Consider the following 15,479-nt stretch of genomic DNA (forward strand, 5'->3'; position numbering starts at 1 on the left):
ATAACCCCTGCAAATATGTTTGCAGGTGTGAAGACATATAAAATGAAATCTGTGGCCAGCCCTCTCCCTTCCCTCCCCAATTGTTCACGATCTTTAGGATTCATTCTTTGGTGGCAGATTCTCCGACGTATAGACATCCATGATTGCGTGAATCCAGTGTTAAACAAATGATTATCAATCAGTTGTAGTCAAAGGTCAGTCCTGCTACTGCCTAATCATTCCATTAATTTGTCAAATTGACAAGTATGTCATTTCCTGGCAATACTTTCCTTTCTTTACTGTTGCTCATGCTGTTCCACTTCAATGACTCATAAACGATTTAATGGCTGGACTTGTGTTAATGAATTTACAAGAAAGCTGGACAAAATGTTACCTCAAAACACAACCATAACTGACCAATGATTTTTTCAGAATTGTTCACCTTTTGAACAGGCAAGCCTGTGTTATCGAAGTCTGCCTCCTATCCTCTATCAAAACAGTGTGTATCTCGTATCAGTTATTATCTTGTTCTAATATGAACTGCTGAGGTCAATAATAATAGCCTGATAACTGCAAATTCCAAGCCCAATTCTAAACATGCATTGAAGCTAGGAACCACCTAGACTATGCATTTTAGGCAATGTTTGTGTCCTCCTTAGGCATCGGTCAGGGGCATATAGGCAACAATACCCACCTGATCTGTATTTGTGGGCAAAGTCTTGGCACTCAAAAAAAAATTTGGAATGTTTTGCTGTTGGCTGGATATAGGTTACATATGTGCTCCAAATAAGGTATTCAATCTTTTATCTTTTTTAGGATTGCTGTTTTTATTTTGCAAATGATATTTGCTTAAATGTATTACAAACTCTGTAATTGTTACAACTCCTACAATCTCGTCGGTGACATTTAGATTAGATTCCCTACAGCATGGAAACAGACCATTTGGCCCAACAAGTTCATACTGTCCCTCCGAAGAGTAACCCACCCAGACCCATTCCCCTAACCTATATTTATCGCTGACTAATGCACCTAACACTATGGGCAATTTTATCATGGGCAATCCACCAAACCTGCACATCTTTAGATTGTGGGAGGAAACCGGAGCACTCGGAGAAAATCCACGCAGGCATATGGAGAATGTACAAACTCCACACAGACAGATACCCGAGGCGGGAATCGATTCAGGGTCCCTAGTGCTGTGAGGCAGCAGTGCTAACCACTGAGCCACCATGCTGCCCAACATTTAGAATTGCATGTAAAATAATTATATATCTTTCACAAATTGTATTTTGACCTAATATTTTTATTGTCATTATCATTTGTTCGTGTTCAGCTTGCTTTCTGCTTTAGCTGAGCAAGCCCTTCCTTCTATCTAGGAACAGATCCAAGGAATACTTCTAAAATGATAGTATCGATTTTATCAGCTTATTGACTTTACAAAGTGCTGAAAGAATGGACTTCATACCGTAAATGATTTGAACACATGAAATGGTTTGCAACTTTGTCAGCATAATTTGTAACTGGTGCTGTTAATCAGTTAGTTCAACAACTGAACTAGGCACTTTGAATAAATGACCAATTTCTGGGCGAAAGTGGAAAATTTGCTGAAACTTGGATTGGCAAGTAATTGCTGATTCAAGTGTGTAAATTGTTCTAATTAAGGCCATATCTAAAACTCCCAGATGAGAATGAGAGTGGTATTTTGAATCCTTTCCTGATTCACGGGAAACGTTAACAAAAGCGACGTGATTTATTTTTGCTCCTTAGCAAAGGTAATTTAAATTGATCATACTTCTTGCTTCGTTTACATTTTTTTTGTGAACTGCATGTTGATGCACAAATCAGACCAAGATTCACATCTTCCCTCAGCAAACAATACTAATCAATTCTGATTTATTCAGCAGGAGCATTACACTCTAAAGCTTCTTGGTGGGTCTACGTGTTGCAATCTCTGACACTGTCTCTATGGATCTACTTACAAGGCAGGGACTCCTGCAAGTGATACTCTGAGCAACATAATATTGTTAAAGTGGATACCAGTTAATTACAGTGTGCCAATTCATTTTAAGTATTTTAGTGCCATGTCCTGGAACAGTAATTGCTATGGTTCCAGTTTCTGAAGTGGATAGATTTATAAAATTTATGTGACAGCTTTATTTCAAATTCGAGATTGTGTAGCAGTCAGCAATGAGGGAGAGATTTCTGATGGTGGAAGGTTGAATTGTTTCTCATCAACCCCCCCTCTCCCCTCCCTTTTTTGGTCTCACCTTTCTTGATACCAAAGAGGAAATCTAAATGTAAGATTTGTCCCCAACTCCTGAAAATCTAAACATCAACAGGCCAAGAAGGGTAATTTCTGTCTCTGGTGACCACTGCATGGTTTTAGTCTTTGTGTTTTATCAATTGATGAGGAATATTCTCCTGATGTTATTGAATGCTTTTTTGTGGAAAGCTTAGTGCAGGACTTTAACATAATAATTCACTTAAAGCTGAGATTAATGAATAAAAATGATAATGTAGAGCACTTGTTTCTTTGCAAGAGTTAACACTTTGCAAAATGTAACTAAATTAGCTTGTGTTTCTAAAATTACTGTGCGTCAAGGCACCAGGGTCTGACTTTTCAAATAGTAGCGTGTCAGGGATGAAGGCAGGCATGATTTCAAAATGATGCATTAGCCCTTGTGGGATCATGATGTGATTTTGCAAAGGGAGGGTACAAGGGCGTATTTCAAAATGCATTCATCTTGGTTGAGCTCATTGACTAACTCCTGAGAAGTTTTGAACTTTAACTTGGCAGTGGATGTGCAATTTGTGATCGTATCAGGATGTGTCTGTGAAGAATACGATGGCAAGACATCAGATTTATAAATGCTGTGACATTTTTTTGCAGGGCTAAAATAGTTTGTAATTCACAGCATCCTAACTGATTTACTGATTAATAAATATATATACAAATTGCCACAAGGGGTGCTATACCACTCCTCCCTCCTTTTTGAAGATGCTACGCAATGTTAAAAATAGTATACAACTTATATGCATTGTAAAGTTTCCATTTCCTTACAATTCTAACTTAACCACTGGTTTCACATTCCAAGATGGTACCCCTTTTTAACTTTAAAACTTGAAGTATCTTAAACTATCATGACCTCAGACTGAGGAGATGTTTACCAAGAATTATTTTTGTCCTTATCCTTTAATTGAATCTTCCCCTTCATCAAGCATGTTAGTCTGATTCTGATCTGTAGCTGAACTGGTTTCAGGCACAACTTGTGTTGGAGTAATTATAGGTACTCTCTTATCCAAGTTATCCAATTCATTTGATTCTTTCCAACTTCCTTCCTCCTTTTGTGAAACTTTGAAGATAAAACAAACTACACGTGCAAATGTAACCTTTCCACTTCTGAGCACCTTGATTAAATATTTTTACTCATTTTTATGACTGTCCCTGGTAGTCAATTGAATCACATGTAGTATTCTTTTAGCTTGACATTATAGTTCTGCTTCACATTGCTTTCTCTTTAACTCCTTGCCCAAATTTGGTTTTTCTTCTACCAACTACAAAAGTGGTTATAGCAATGAAAACCTAAATTCCAGTCCATCATCTAAAGAAACAATTCAATGAGCACACTACTGGCCGTAAGATAATGTGTGTTACAATAAGTAAACAAAGGATTCACCCGTTTGTGATTCAATTACATCTGACATGTCTTCCAGTCTGTGTCAGCAGTTGTTTAACAAGGACCATTGAACAATTTGTTCTGTGCGCTTTGTCACTGCACTTGAAGCAGGATGAGACAGTGCAACTCTTGTGTGTTTTACCTGTTGCTTCTCATGAAATGTGAACATTCTGACCAAAATTTGAGGTCCACCGTCAGAAGCAATTTCATCTGGGCACCTACAAGCAGCAATGATATGATGCAAAATCTCTCCAGTTTTGCTAGTTGCATGATTCATTGGAGACCTCTCAACCTATGTTAAATAGCTCCTTCCACCTCTCGGAGGTTGGAATCTTCTCAGGTGCTGCTTCTCCAGTTTGAACAGTCTTGAGCAACAGATGCCCATGTCAGGGGGGATATTGCGTTTTTCAGGGAGACTTTGAGGACATCCAAGATGTGTTACCTCTACCTTCCTGGATACCATTTGCTGTGATAAAGCTCCGAGTAGAGAGCTGATTTTGGAAGCCTTGTGCTGGGTATGTGGATAATAACACAGTTTGTGCACACAGCCTTTATCAACTCAAGTCATTTTTACAGAATTTAAAAAAAGGCTTCATTCCTAAATCCAGTATCTCGTTGGCTACCTATTTGCATCAGAGTCTTACATTCTTGACAATACTGGGTCCTTCAAGTTGTTCTGCCACTGACAGAAGCATTAATATGTCGAAGGGAAAATCTATCCTCCCTGTTGGATTCTACAACAGATGGGAAGGTAAATTAGATATCCCATCTGAACTAAATCGGTTTATTCTGGTATATACATTCATACAAACAGCCACAAGGGGTGCTATTGCAAGTACTTCAATCAACTTATTTGAGAATAAAACATGCCTGCACAATTGGTGGCAAAGCTGGTTACTTTTTCTGGTGCTGAGAGGCTTGTATTTGTCAACAGTGAAAGCTAATAGTCAGAGAGGGGCATATGCTCTTGGCTGAGGAGGCCTAGCTGAACAGAAACGTTAGCTGAGTGAATGGAAATGGCAACAGCTGCTCTGACAATGGGTGGAATTTCGACAGAGAGATCCTCAGGAAGAGGCCGGAGGAGCCCAGAAAGGGACAGCAAAGAGAAGAAGGTGGTAAACAAGACTTAAGGTTTACTGGACATGGGTCAGTTTCTTGCAAATGGAAAAGTGCCAGCACTAATGGAAACTTGGCTCAGGGGCACGCTGTCGCATGTAGAGTTAGTGACTGTTACCTGGTTGTCACTTCCTGCTTACCTTCGCAACATTCATCAGGTCATTGTACCTACAGGACCCATGTTGTTCTGTTGACATTTCTGTTGCTGATCTGTGGACACCTTCATTCAGGCCATTTTTGCTTTGGGAGTAATTACACAATCACTGGTCCAGTTAGCATATGCAAGTAGAAACAAAAATTAATTGAAGATCACAGTATATCTGCCTACAAAAAGTAATTAAATTGACAACTTACATAAGCTCTGTTTCTCTATACTATGCATGAATTAGGTGTTTTCAAACTGTTCAGTGTAAATCTCAGGAAATATTTTGCTTGAAACTAGCTCTATTCTTCAAGTACTGCAAGTGTTCTGAACTTTATATATGGGAAATGTTTAAAATCTGTACAGGTAGATCAGATGATCCTGAGTGAGAATGTGTGTGTGTGTAATAGGAGCAATATTTAAGTCTGGAAGAAAACATGGTCACAGAAAGGCTGCAGAACATGACTAAAATAGTTCAGAGATTGAGGTTCTGATTCCCAGATTTTAATTCTAGTTTGATTAGGATGGCTTTCAATCAGAATAAAACACTTTTGAGACAAATTCTTGTTTGTAGAACAAATGCATTTTGTGCTGTGTTTACATTTTAATATTCTAAGCAACTCCATAATGTTTGGAAGATATTTTGTATCTCCTCCAACTCAAAAGCTTGGAAACAACTCATATGATAAGTTAATTTTTTTTAAAATTAGTCTTTTTAACATGTTAACAATTAGGTTCATGCTCCTTTGCATTCTATGATGACCTGTTTTTCTCCTCCTCTATGAAATCTTGCAAGTTCTCTTGGTGACTATCTTGATTCACTACACACAGCTAGTTTTAAACTTTATAGATGTTTCCAGTAATACTTTCGAGTTAATAAGGAGTACTTGATAATGATGAATCACTCTTCATGGTTTTCAAAGGAAGGAGTACAGTGTGATATGTCATGCAACATTTAAAGTAGCAAATGCATTCTAAATCAAGTACACATCTCTTGTATGATTAGCAACAATTGTTTGAATGGCATACACTAACTTTTGGAAGCTCACGAAGCGGTAAGAGATAACACTGACTTCATTTTCCTCTATTGAGAATGACAAAGTAATATTAATGTTAGTTTTAAAATTCATAAATCCACAAATTGCCTATTGTTTCAAGTATCCTTGCAACTATTGAAGGCTTCATTCTTTTCAATCAGTGCATTCAGCCTTTCGTTTCAAATCCAAAATATCAAATCCATGCAGAAATATGACATTATTTGGTTACCTTTTAAAGATTATGGAGCCTGTATGCAGAATGTTCACAGACAGATAACATCTAAACGGATGGACTAGCATTTCTGATAAGGTTGTTTGAACACGGTCTGCAGAAGAAGCAAAATAGTGGAATAAAATAATTTTCTTTTCGCATGATTAAGTTTAAAATGAACATATGCTGTCAAATAAATGTTCATTCCGTCCCATGTTTTGACACTGGAAACCCACAAAACATGGCCACAAACTAGCTCATACTGTGTGTTTTTTTTTGTCTGTTTAGCGCTAAGTACACACTAAAAGAAAATATGCCACTGTGATTTCAAAAGCAGATCAAATTACGTTGTGTATACATAAACTGAGTAAAATGACACGCACCCCAATCATGAACCATCTTCCATAAAGATGTTGAGCCATTTATTTTCTGCATTTATTACATACATTCAGTTTTGAGTTCTTATTTGGTTCAGTATTAATCCTGTATTTCAGCTCCCATAATGCAAAGATAGGGTTATTTGCTCTGCAGAGAGCCAGTGCAAATAATGAACTGAACGTGATGCACACAAATATATATCATTAACCCATCAACCATGATTTAATCTGCAAATATTGATAGACGTTGAAGCAAATCACCCATTTGATATCAACTGTCAACTGTAATTAAACGTAGTTCGTTTACAGTTAGCAAGATCCATATGTTTTGGAAATTATTTTGTTTTGTGAATAAGCTTTCCATGTAATGTGAAGAATGAGTATGTAAATGAGATTTCTAAAAACATTTTTAGCCTATAAATGAAAAATGTTGTTTTATAATGAAATTTGATAGTGTTCAAATTAAACTGCATGTAATAATTTCTTCAAAAGCAGCATTAAATCAAAGAGGACCACATAATCCAGTTGCCCAAAGTTGTAGTTTTTCTTCCTCACATAAATATTATCTAAGATACTTGTTTGAAATAGTCAATATTCAACTAACATAGCTGAAAATTGAGATTTTCTCCGCGTCATCACATGTGGAACCTTTTCAGTGTGCAAATTAGAGCTGTCTTTCTGTATTATAGCAGGAACTACCTCTCAAAAGTGCTTTGGGATGCAGTTACTAAGATTGAAGAATTACAGGCATATGTTGTGGCGGTTACATGTACCCTTACTTGAGCTAGGTCTATGTAGCTGTTAAATATCTCTGGTTGCAAGGTGTACAGAAAAGGTAGGAAAGGGCAAAAGGAAGAATAAAGTTATGGTGAAGATTTTGCAACACTGGAGAAAGAGGATGTTTGAGGATTCAAGGACAGGATCAATTTGAGTGGAGCTAAGGAATAAGAGGATGCAGTTACATGGACAGTGTAATATATCTATAACAGGAAAATAAGAATCCTGATGCTGACCAGTGGGAACCTTCCTCCAACTAGTGGGAAGGATGTAGAGGAACAAATTTATAGGTTTACAAGAAAATTCCAGACAGCTGTAAATATCATAGAATAGTAATGGACTTTAATTGCGCCAATGTAGAATGGGATACTGGAAGTGTAAGTAGCAGTGAGGGACAAATGTTCTTAAATTGTGTTCATGAGAATTTACTACAGCATTATATGTCCAGCGTAACAAGAAAAGATGCAGTGCTAGACCCTGGGATAGAATTAATGGATACATGGAAAAATGTGGGTTGACTCGAAGGAGTCTGTGTAGATTTGTTAAGGGAATATCATGCCGAACTAACTTGCTGGAGTTTTTTTTTTACAGAGGTAATAGAGATGATTGGTGAGTGAATGGCTGTTAATTGGTGTGCATGGACTTCCAAAAGGCATTCCAAAAGTGCCACATAACACCCATGAGGAAAGTTGTAGGTCCAGGAAAGCAAGAAACAGGAGTCCTAGAGATGTACAGCATGGAAACAGACCCTTCGGTCCAACCCATCCATGCTGACCACATATCCCAGCCCAATCTAGTCTCACCTGCCAGCACGCGACCCATATCCCTCCAAACCCTTCCTATTCATGCGACAAGAGTACAAAATTAGCTAAGTGATAGGAAACTGACAGTAATAATTGATGAGTACTTTTTAGGCTGGAGGAAGGTTCCCATTGGTAAGTATCGGCATTCTTGTTTTCTCGATCTTTGTTTGCAGGGGAAATTTTTAAAGTTTCCATTTGTACAATTTATCCAAGTTTTGTGTCAGAGGAGGACAGTGTAGAACTTCAAAAAGATATTGACAAGTTAGTGGAGTGAGGTGACAGGTTGAAGTTCAATGTTTCGATATAAAGAACACAATAAGATGATGTAAATTAAAGGGTGTGTAGGAACAGAGAGACCTGGAAATATATATGGATAAATGGTTAAAGATGGCTGGACAGGCATAGAAAACTGTCAATAAATTATACTATATTCTAGGCTTCATTATTAGGGCATAGAGTATAAGAATGGGAAAGTTATGATGAACTTCTACAGGATGTTGGTTAGATCCAAGCTGGAGTATGGTGTACAGTTCTAGGTGTCATACATTAGAAGGAAGTGCAAGTGTTGGAGAGAGTGCAGAAAAGATTTATAAGAATGGTTCCAGGAATGCAAAACTTCAATTATGAAGATCGATTGGAGAAGTTGGGACTGTTTCCCTTAGAGAGATGAAGGTTAAATGGAAATCTGATAGAAATGTTCAAAATCATGAGAGGCCTGGAGAGTGGAGATGGGGAGAAACTGTTTCCTTTGTAAAAGACTCAGAGGACACAGTTTTTTTTTTTTTCCCAAAGTGATTTGCAAAAATAGAAAATGTGACATGAGAAAAAAAACTTTTTCATACAGTCTGTGATCTGTGTTTGGAAATGTGATGAATAGAGGTTCAACTGAGACATTCTAGAGAGCACTGGACCATTATTGAAGTAGAAATCATGTGAAGGTCTATGGGCAAAAGCACATGCATGATACAAAATCAAAATGCTCTGACACAATGGGCCAAATGCCTGCTCCATTGTAACAATTCTGTGATACCTGAGGTTACGATAAGCACTTTAACTTTTTTTGTGTGCCACATCAACTGTAAGCTTTTTAATAAAGTCATTTGGATTTTTTAATTGTTTCATGGATTGGAGTGTCACTGGCCTGATTAGTATTTTTTTCCCATTCTAATTTCCATTTGAGAAGATGATGGTGAGCCATCTTCTTGAATGACTGCAGCCGACATAGTATAGGTGCACCCCTGATAGTGTTAGGAGAGGGGCTTTGGGACTTTGACCTAGTGATGGAGAAGGAGCAGCTATGTAGTTCCAAATTAGAATGATGTGTCACTTTGAAGGGAACTTGTAGCTGTTGTTCAATGTGTTTTGTTCTTTGAGATGGTAAAAAGCTTGAATGACCTCAACACACATTGGTATGACACCATCCTTGCAGACCAAAGAAAATGGAGACTAAAGAGAACTGGTGATCCTGGTGTACAAATTCCTAAAGTATTGTGCAAGGGTGCAAAAATAACCAGAAAGGCCAAGGAAATGTTAGCCTTTGTAACTAGAGGCTACAATTACAGCTGAACAAAGCTCTGGTTAGATCACATCCTAGAATCCCTAAAGTGCAGAAAAAAGCTATTTGGCCCATCAAGTCTGCACTGACTTGAAGAGCATCCTGCTATGATCCAACATTCCCCATGTATCCCCCTAATCCTACATTTCCCTTGACCAATCTACCTAACCTGCCCATCTTCGAATTCTGGGAGGAAGCCCATGCAGACACTGGGAGCATGTGCAAACTCCACACACACATGGTTGCCGAGGGCTGGAGTTGAACCTGGGTCAAGGCAGCAGTGCTCACCACTGAGCCACCGTGGTGCCCTCTGGGAAGTATACACAGTTCTGCGAGCTAGATCTTAGGATATATTGAGCTTGGAAAGGGTGCAGGGCAGATTCACCAAGAAATTACTGGGACTGAAAGGGTTATATGATGAGCCAAAATTACATAATCTAGTGTCATGTTGTTTTTCAAGAAATTGATATGTTAGAATGAAAACTTTACTGGTGGGGAGAGGCCCAGATTAAAAACTGTTTAAAGTGAAGTAAGGAAAGTTTGTGGATTGAATTTAAGATCTTTGGTCCTCGGCAATCCAGAGATTAACAGTCAGAAAAATGTAAAGATATAAAGGATGAATGTTTTAAAATTAAGGGGCAGCTTAACAAGGATCATTGTAGGTCAATATGTAAAGAAATGATGGTAAATGGTAAGTGTGAGTTAGCACATGAGCAGTAGAGTTTTGAGTGATCTCAGTTTTACAGAGGGCAATATTTGTTTTCTCAGTCCTTTCATAAGTTGCGGACATCTCTGGCATGGTCAGCATTTGTCCTCCTTCCTTGACCTGGGACAAGGTGGAAGATCATCCAGGACTGCATTTGATCAACCAAGTGTAGTGGCAAGGATAAGGATTATTGAAGCAGAGCAGCTGAGATGAGGTGAAGTCAAATGAAATTGAATTCTCAGAACCAAACAATCTTAGTGATGGGGTGGATATGTGGTTGGAAACTTTTATGTAAAGGACAAATATGACACCAAAATTGCAAAAAGTCTGATTTAATTTCAGACAGTTGGTAAGGAGGGATATTGAGTCTGTGGCTGAAGAGCAGTGAGTGTCATGCATCCTGAAGACAATAGCTGCTGTCTTTTCAGTATTAAATTGGAGCAGCTTGCTGCTCATCCAGTACCTGAGACTGAACAGGTTGTTTGACAGGAAAAAGGTGCCACAGAAATGAGCAGATTCTCTATAATCCGTATGATTCAGTAACTCGTAACTTTTCCCTGTATAACATTTCCACTAGAGTGGATAGAGTTAAGATACAGCGCAGAATGATGGAACAGACTCTGGATTGAATGGCCTATTCCAGTTTACATGTTCCCATTAAGCTGTGAGCAACAAAGGCATGACAGTCACATGAATACTCCCAGTTTCTGGTGGATAAATGGTATTGAACCGTAAAGATTACGACTGCCTCACTCAGCTGGCCTGTTCTAGGTGTAATTAGAGTGATGGCAACAATACTCCGAGGGAAATTTGTTTCGTCTGGATTCTCATGGGAAAAACCATGGAGATCCACTATTATCTACAGTAAACATAGATAGTGTGTGTGTATGTATGCCTAAGTACATAAAGGCAAACTGGTGAAGACAAATCAAGCTTAACATGGTAACAAAGCTTGCCACAAATCACTGTTCAAATTCACATGATGAGTGACCACTCTGGGTACACCTGTTATTTCACTTTTATATTGTGTCATACACATTTAAGTAACGGGTAAATACTGTTGAATATGAGACCTTAAGTGGTGAATATTCATGAGATTTTGGTCATTTTGCACCAAAGTATATGGGATTTCTTTTCTCTATACCTGAAGTGCTAACCTGTAGTGTTTCTTGAATGGCAATCAAACTGTAGGTTTCACAAGGTCGAGTGGGATGTGGGCATCTGAATAACATCCAGGTGTTTTACCACACTTCTCTCTGTTTTGATACTGCTCCGTATTTGATAGAGGCTGAATCATACCAGAGCAATTTGAGGAATGAATGTGCACAATGAAATTGATGTAATTGAGTAGGCAGATCAGCTCCTATCTGCGTGAATGGCGGAACCAGCTGGAGGGTGAAATTTCCCACTTCTATATTCCTGTATCGATAGCAATTGGTAACATTTCAATGTATTGTTGTCTGTAAACCCAATTCTAACTAGCTATAATTTTGTAACCAGAAAAATAAATACATAAATACTGTCACTTAGTTGTTAATTAGAGTCTGTTTGGTGATAAATGTGACCAGCAAATTCATGGTCTGGACAAATCTTAACAATGTCAATAATAAAACCTATTATTGTATGGGACTGGACTAGCAAATGGAATGAAGTGAGTGCAAATCCCACCAGCAAATATAAAAATTAGTTTTTAACTAATTTAAGGTTATGCATCAGAAATAAAATGACAGCTATTACTAAATTACATTATAATCCAAATGATTCATTAATATTATTTAGGGTTAGGATCTGTACCTGTACATGAGAGACTGGAGTTAATCTTTGGGCCTAGCAAGATATCCAGCTGAAATGCAATTACTGCAGGAATCCACCAGCAATGACTCAGAGTGAGCCACATCCCATGAGTATAATTTATATCCCATACATATAAAAGGAATGTAGTTGTTGAGAAGAGAATGTGTTTTATCAATTTGAAATCCACAATGAATCTCCATAAAATTTTCAACTGTGACTTTCCATGTCCCTTCCATCATATTGTTTCATAGAAAATGAAGAAAGATGGACAATTTATGTGAGGCATTCACTTTATTCCTAAAATGATGATACTGCTTTGGTGTTACCCATATGCGGTGTGTCTTGAAGACTACACTTTTGACGATAGTGGCTTTTACAGGATGAGTTAAAATACTGTCACAGGGAAGTTTTTGACTGGGCACATGCAGGTTTTTTTTATGGTGATCTTACTGCAGTCGCTGTCATTGTTCCTCTGAAACTGACTGCACCTTAAGTGTTTAGCGTGTGAAATCCAACACTGAAATCTTGATGCTATGCTCTACTATTTATTTATTGCTCCATCTCCAGCTGTCTTGTGGAACTGTCAAAGCTGGAAATTGGTGAAACCAGTCGGTCTGAGGAGCAATTTTCCCTTTTTTTTTATTATACATGGCCTATTTATTTAAGTATGTGAGCTGTTTGGTGTAGCCAGGCACAAGTAGTAACTTATAAACAACTTATCTTTGGCTTACTGGGAGTTTCTGCATCAGGAGGAATGCAGTTGAAAGGGAACATTGCTGGTGAGGTCTTCTGTTTTACTCTGATATTGCTGCAGGAACACAAAAAGTAGAATCTTTTGCTGTGAGTTATAACTCAGCTTTTAACAGCAACCTGAGGAATGGCTATTGCTGAACAAATTATCTGGCCCTGAAAAAAAATGATTTTACATTGTTGGGATGCTAAATGTCTTCAATATGAATAACAACCAGATGTTTTTAGACCAGAGTTTCAAAATATTATGAAACATATCTTTGTTTGTGACATTACAGAACTTTCTTTTCACCCTATTTTTTCTTTCAATCTGAATATATTGTTTAAATAGTGATTTGATTGTTGATGCTCTTTACTCCACGGTAGTCTGTGGATTGTTAAATGTGTTTGGGTGCTTGAACAATGCGGTGACATAGGGCAAACTCAAAAGTGACAGAAGAATTGCCTAAAACATGGCTATATCCTTGATGCAGACATCTTTAGAACTCTGTGTATCTTTCTAAAAGGTCAGCTCCAAACAGTTTTGTATTGCCGCTGACCGCATAATCCAGCCCATTATTGTGCCCTGGAGCAGGAGCAGTTTTAAGTCTTTTCTGGTGCGTAATCAGAACCATATAATGTTTTAATGGCTTGCATCAAAATATCAAACGTATGAATCTGTAGCATAGATATTTGATTAACTCTTTAAAATTGGTCGTGAGCTCAAATTTAATTGTGTATTATATCTTCCCAGCAAACCTGTTTTCTTTCCTCTTTGCATTATGAGAAGTCCAAAACTATGCAAGAATATTCCAGATGTAGGTTAACTACTGGTTTGTACTGAGTCATCATGACCTCTTTGCTTTTATATTCAATTCCACTGAATACAAATCCTAAAATGTAACGTGCTTCCTTAACCATTTTTTAAGAAATGTATCCACCTACATTAACATACTTATTTCCATATCTCGATCATTTTCACATAAAATTTGTCAGTGAAAACTATTATGAAATTACTTTTAATCTTTATGGTGCACCTTTAACAAACCTTTGACATTTGGATGCATACCATCTGGTCCTAGACATGCATATAATTTTAGCCACTCAGTTCTTATATAGCTGATTCATTCTTGGTACCTTTGTCTGCTCTTCCACTTCCTCATCATGTGAGCCTTCGTTAACTTCCTCCCCTCTCTTCTGGTAAATGCTGATGCAAAGTACCACCTGCCATTTCCCATTCCACCATAATAATTTCCTCATCCTCATTTTTGAGTGATCCCATCCCTATCTTGATGTTTCTCCATTTTCCTAATGTGGTCATAAAACCCTTTGCCAGTCACATGGCTTTCTTCACTTATCTAAGTCTTTTTATATTTCTTTTAGATGAACCAGAGGTTGTAGACTGAAGGCTCACTACATGGTAAAACCCATAATTTAGGTTGAAACTTAAGACTCACTATGTAACTGCAAGTTCTTTGAGTATTTCTTCCCTTCAGTACTTCTCGTAACAATCTTTTTGCCATCGGTTTTAACTTTGTTGCATGCTTCCTCTTTAGGATTTATTCTTGGTTAATCTGACCATTCTTTCCTCTAGCTCTGTTCACAGGTGCAGTCTCTTTTTCTGTTTACTAGAATTTTCTTAGACTGCCATGCTAATCATATTTCTGTATTTGCCATTTTCTTTTGAACTTTCCCTTATGATTTTCAAGTTAAATTGTTTTGGACATCTGTATTTTGTTCTCTAGCTGATCAACTGTGTTTTTGAAGTTTTTCCTTCCTTGATTAAACATTAATTATTATATGATAACTAATTTTTCTCCTACCTTCAATGTGCTGACGCACTGTGGTTTGTTTCCTTGGACCAAGTCTATGTTGCATCCTTGTAAACCTTATAATGTATTTATGCAGAATACAGTGTTGAATACACTCCATAACAAACATAAATTGTTCTCCGAGCATTTTCTGAATTTATGCCCATCAGTCCATTAGGCTTGAACTATATGACACTGAACTGAGAATCTGACACCATAGTTCTCCATCATTCCCTCTTCCATCTTTTTCAACATAGCCTACCTTAGCCTTATCACAACCCCTTTGCTGGTGAAGCACTTATTGCTGCCTTTCACAACTCCAGTCTCAACTGTGCTAGTATCCTCCTGGCCACCTGGGTATTCTCCTTGCATTGTAAACTTTAAAACCTTGATTGGTATCCCACATTAAATGTCCCAAACTCATCTTTCCAGTCATTGCTGACTTATACTGTCTCTTAGCACCTTAATCCTCAAAGAATCATCGAATACCACAGGATTTATGAAGCCCATTTGGTTGGTCAAGACTTTACTAGCTTTTTGCAGAAAGGGATCCAATTAGTCCTATTCTTGATTCTTTCCTGCTACCCTGCATTTTTTCTCTTTAATTTTTTAGCCCAATTCCCTTTCTGAAGGCTACTATTGAATTTGTATCTGTCACCCTGTCTGGCAGTATGTTCCAAATCATAACTTCTCTTTAACTGGAAAAAGCTTCTCTTGATGTTGCATCTGGTTCTTCTGTCAGTCATTTTCGGCATCTGCTTTTGG

The 15,479-nt window shown here is 37.7% G+C and overlaps 1 protein-coding gene across 5 annotated transcripts in view; it reads left to right on the forward strand.

Annotated features, from left to right (window-relative positions):
* adcy7 (adenylate cyclase 7) overlaps window positions 1-15,479 on the forward strand; it is a 187,934-nt gene that overhangs the window by 71,265 nt on the left and 101,190 nt on the right. The window contains exon 1 of one of the 5 annotated variants that reach the window (XM_087995892.1): window positions 1,902-1,961. The exons of the other annotated variants lie outside the window; for them this stretch is intronic. The gene's annotated coding sequence lies outside the window, so the exon portion shown is untranslated. Of the gene's footprint in view, window positions 1-1,901; window positions 1,962-15,479 lie in introns of those variants that run through there. 5 annotated transcript variants of the gene reach the window in all.

The sequence above is a fragment of the Chiloscyllium plagiosum genome, unplaced genomic scaffold (assembly GCF_037043375.1).
Source record: "Chiloscyllium plagiosum isolate Xiang-an unplaced genomic scaffold, Cpla_swu_hap1 HiC_scaffold_17, whole genome shotgun sequence".
NCBI classification, from domain to species: domain Eukaryota; kingdom Metazoa; phylum Chordata; class Chondrichthyes; order Orectolobiformes; family Hemiscylliidae; genus Chiloscyllium; species Chiloscyllium plagiosum.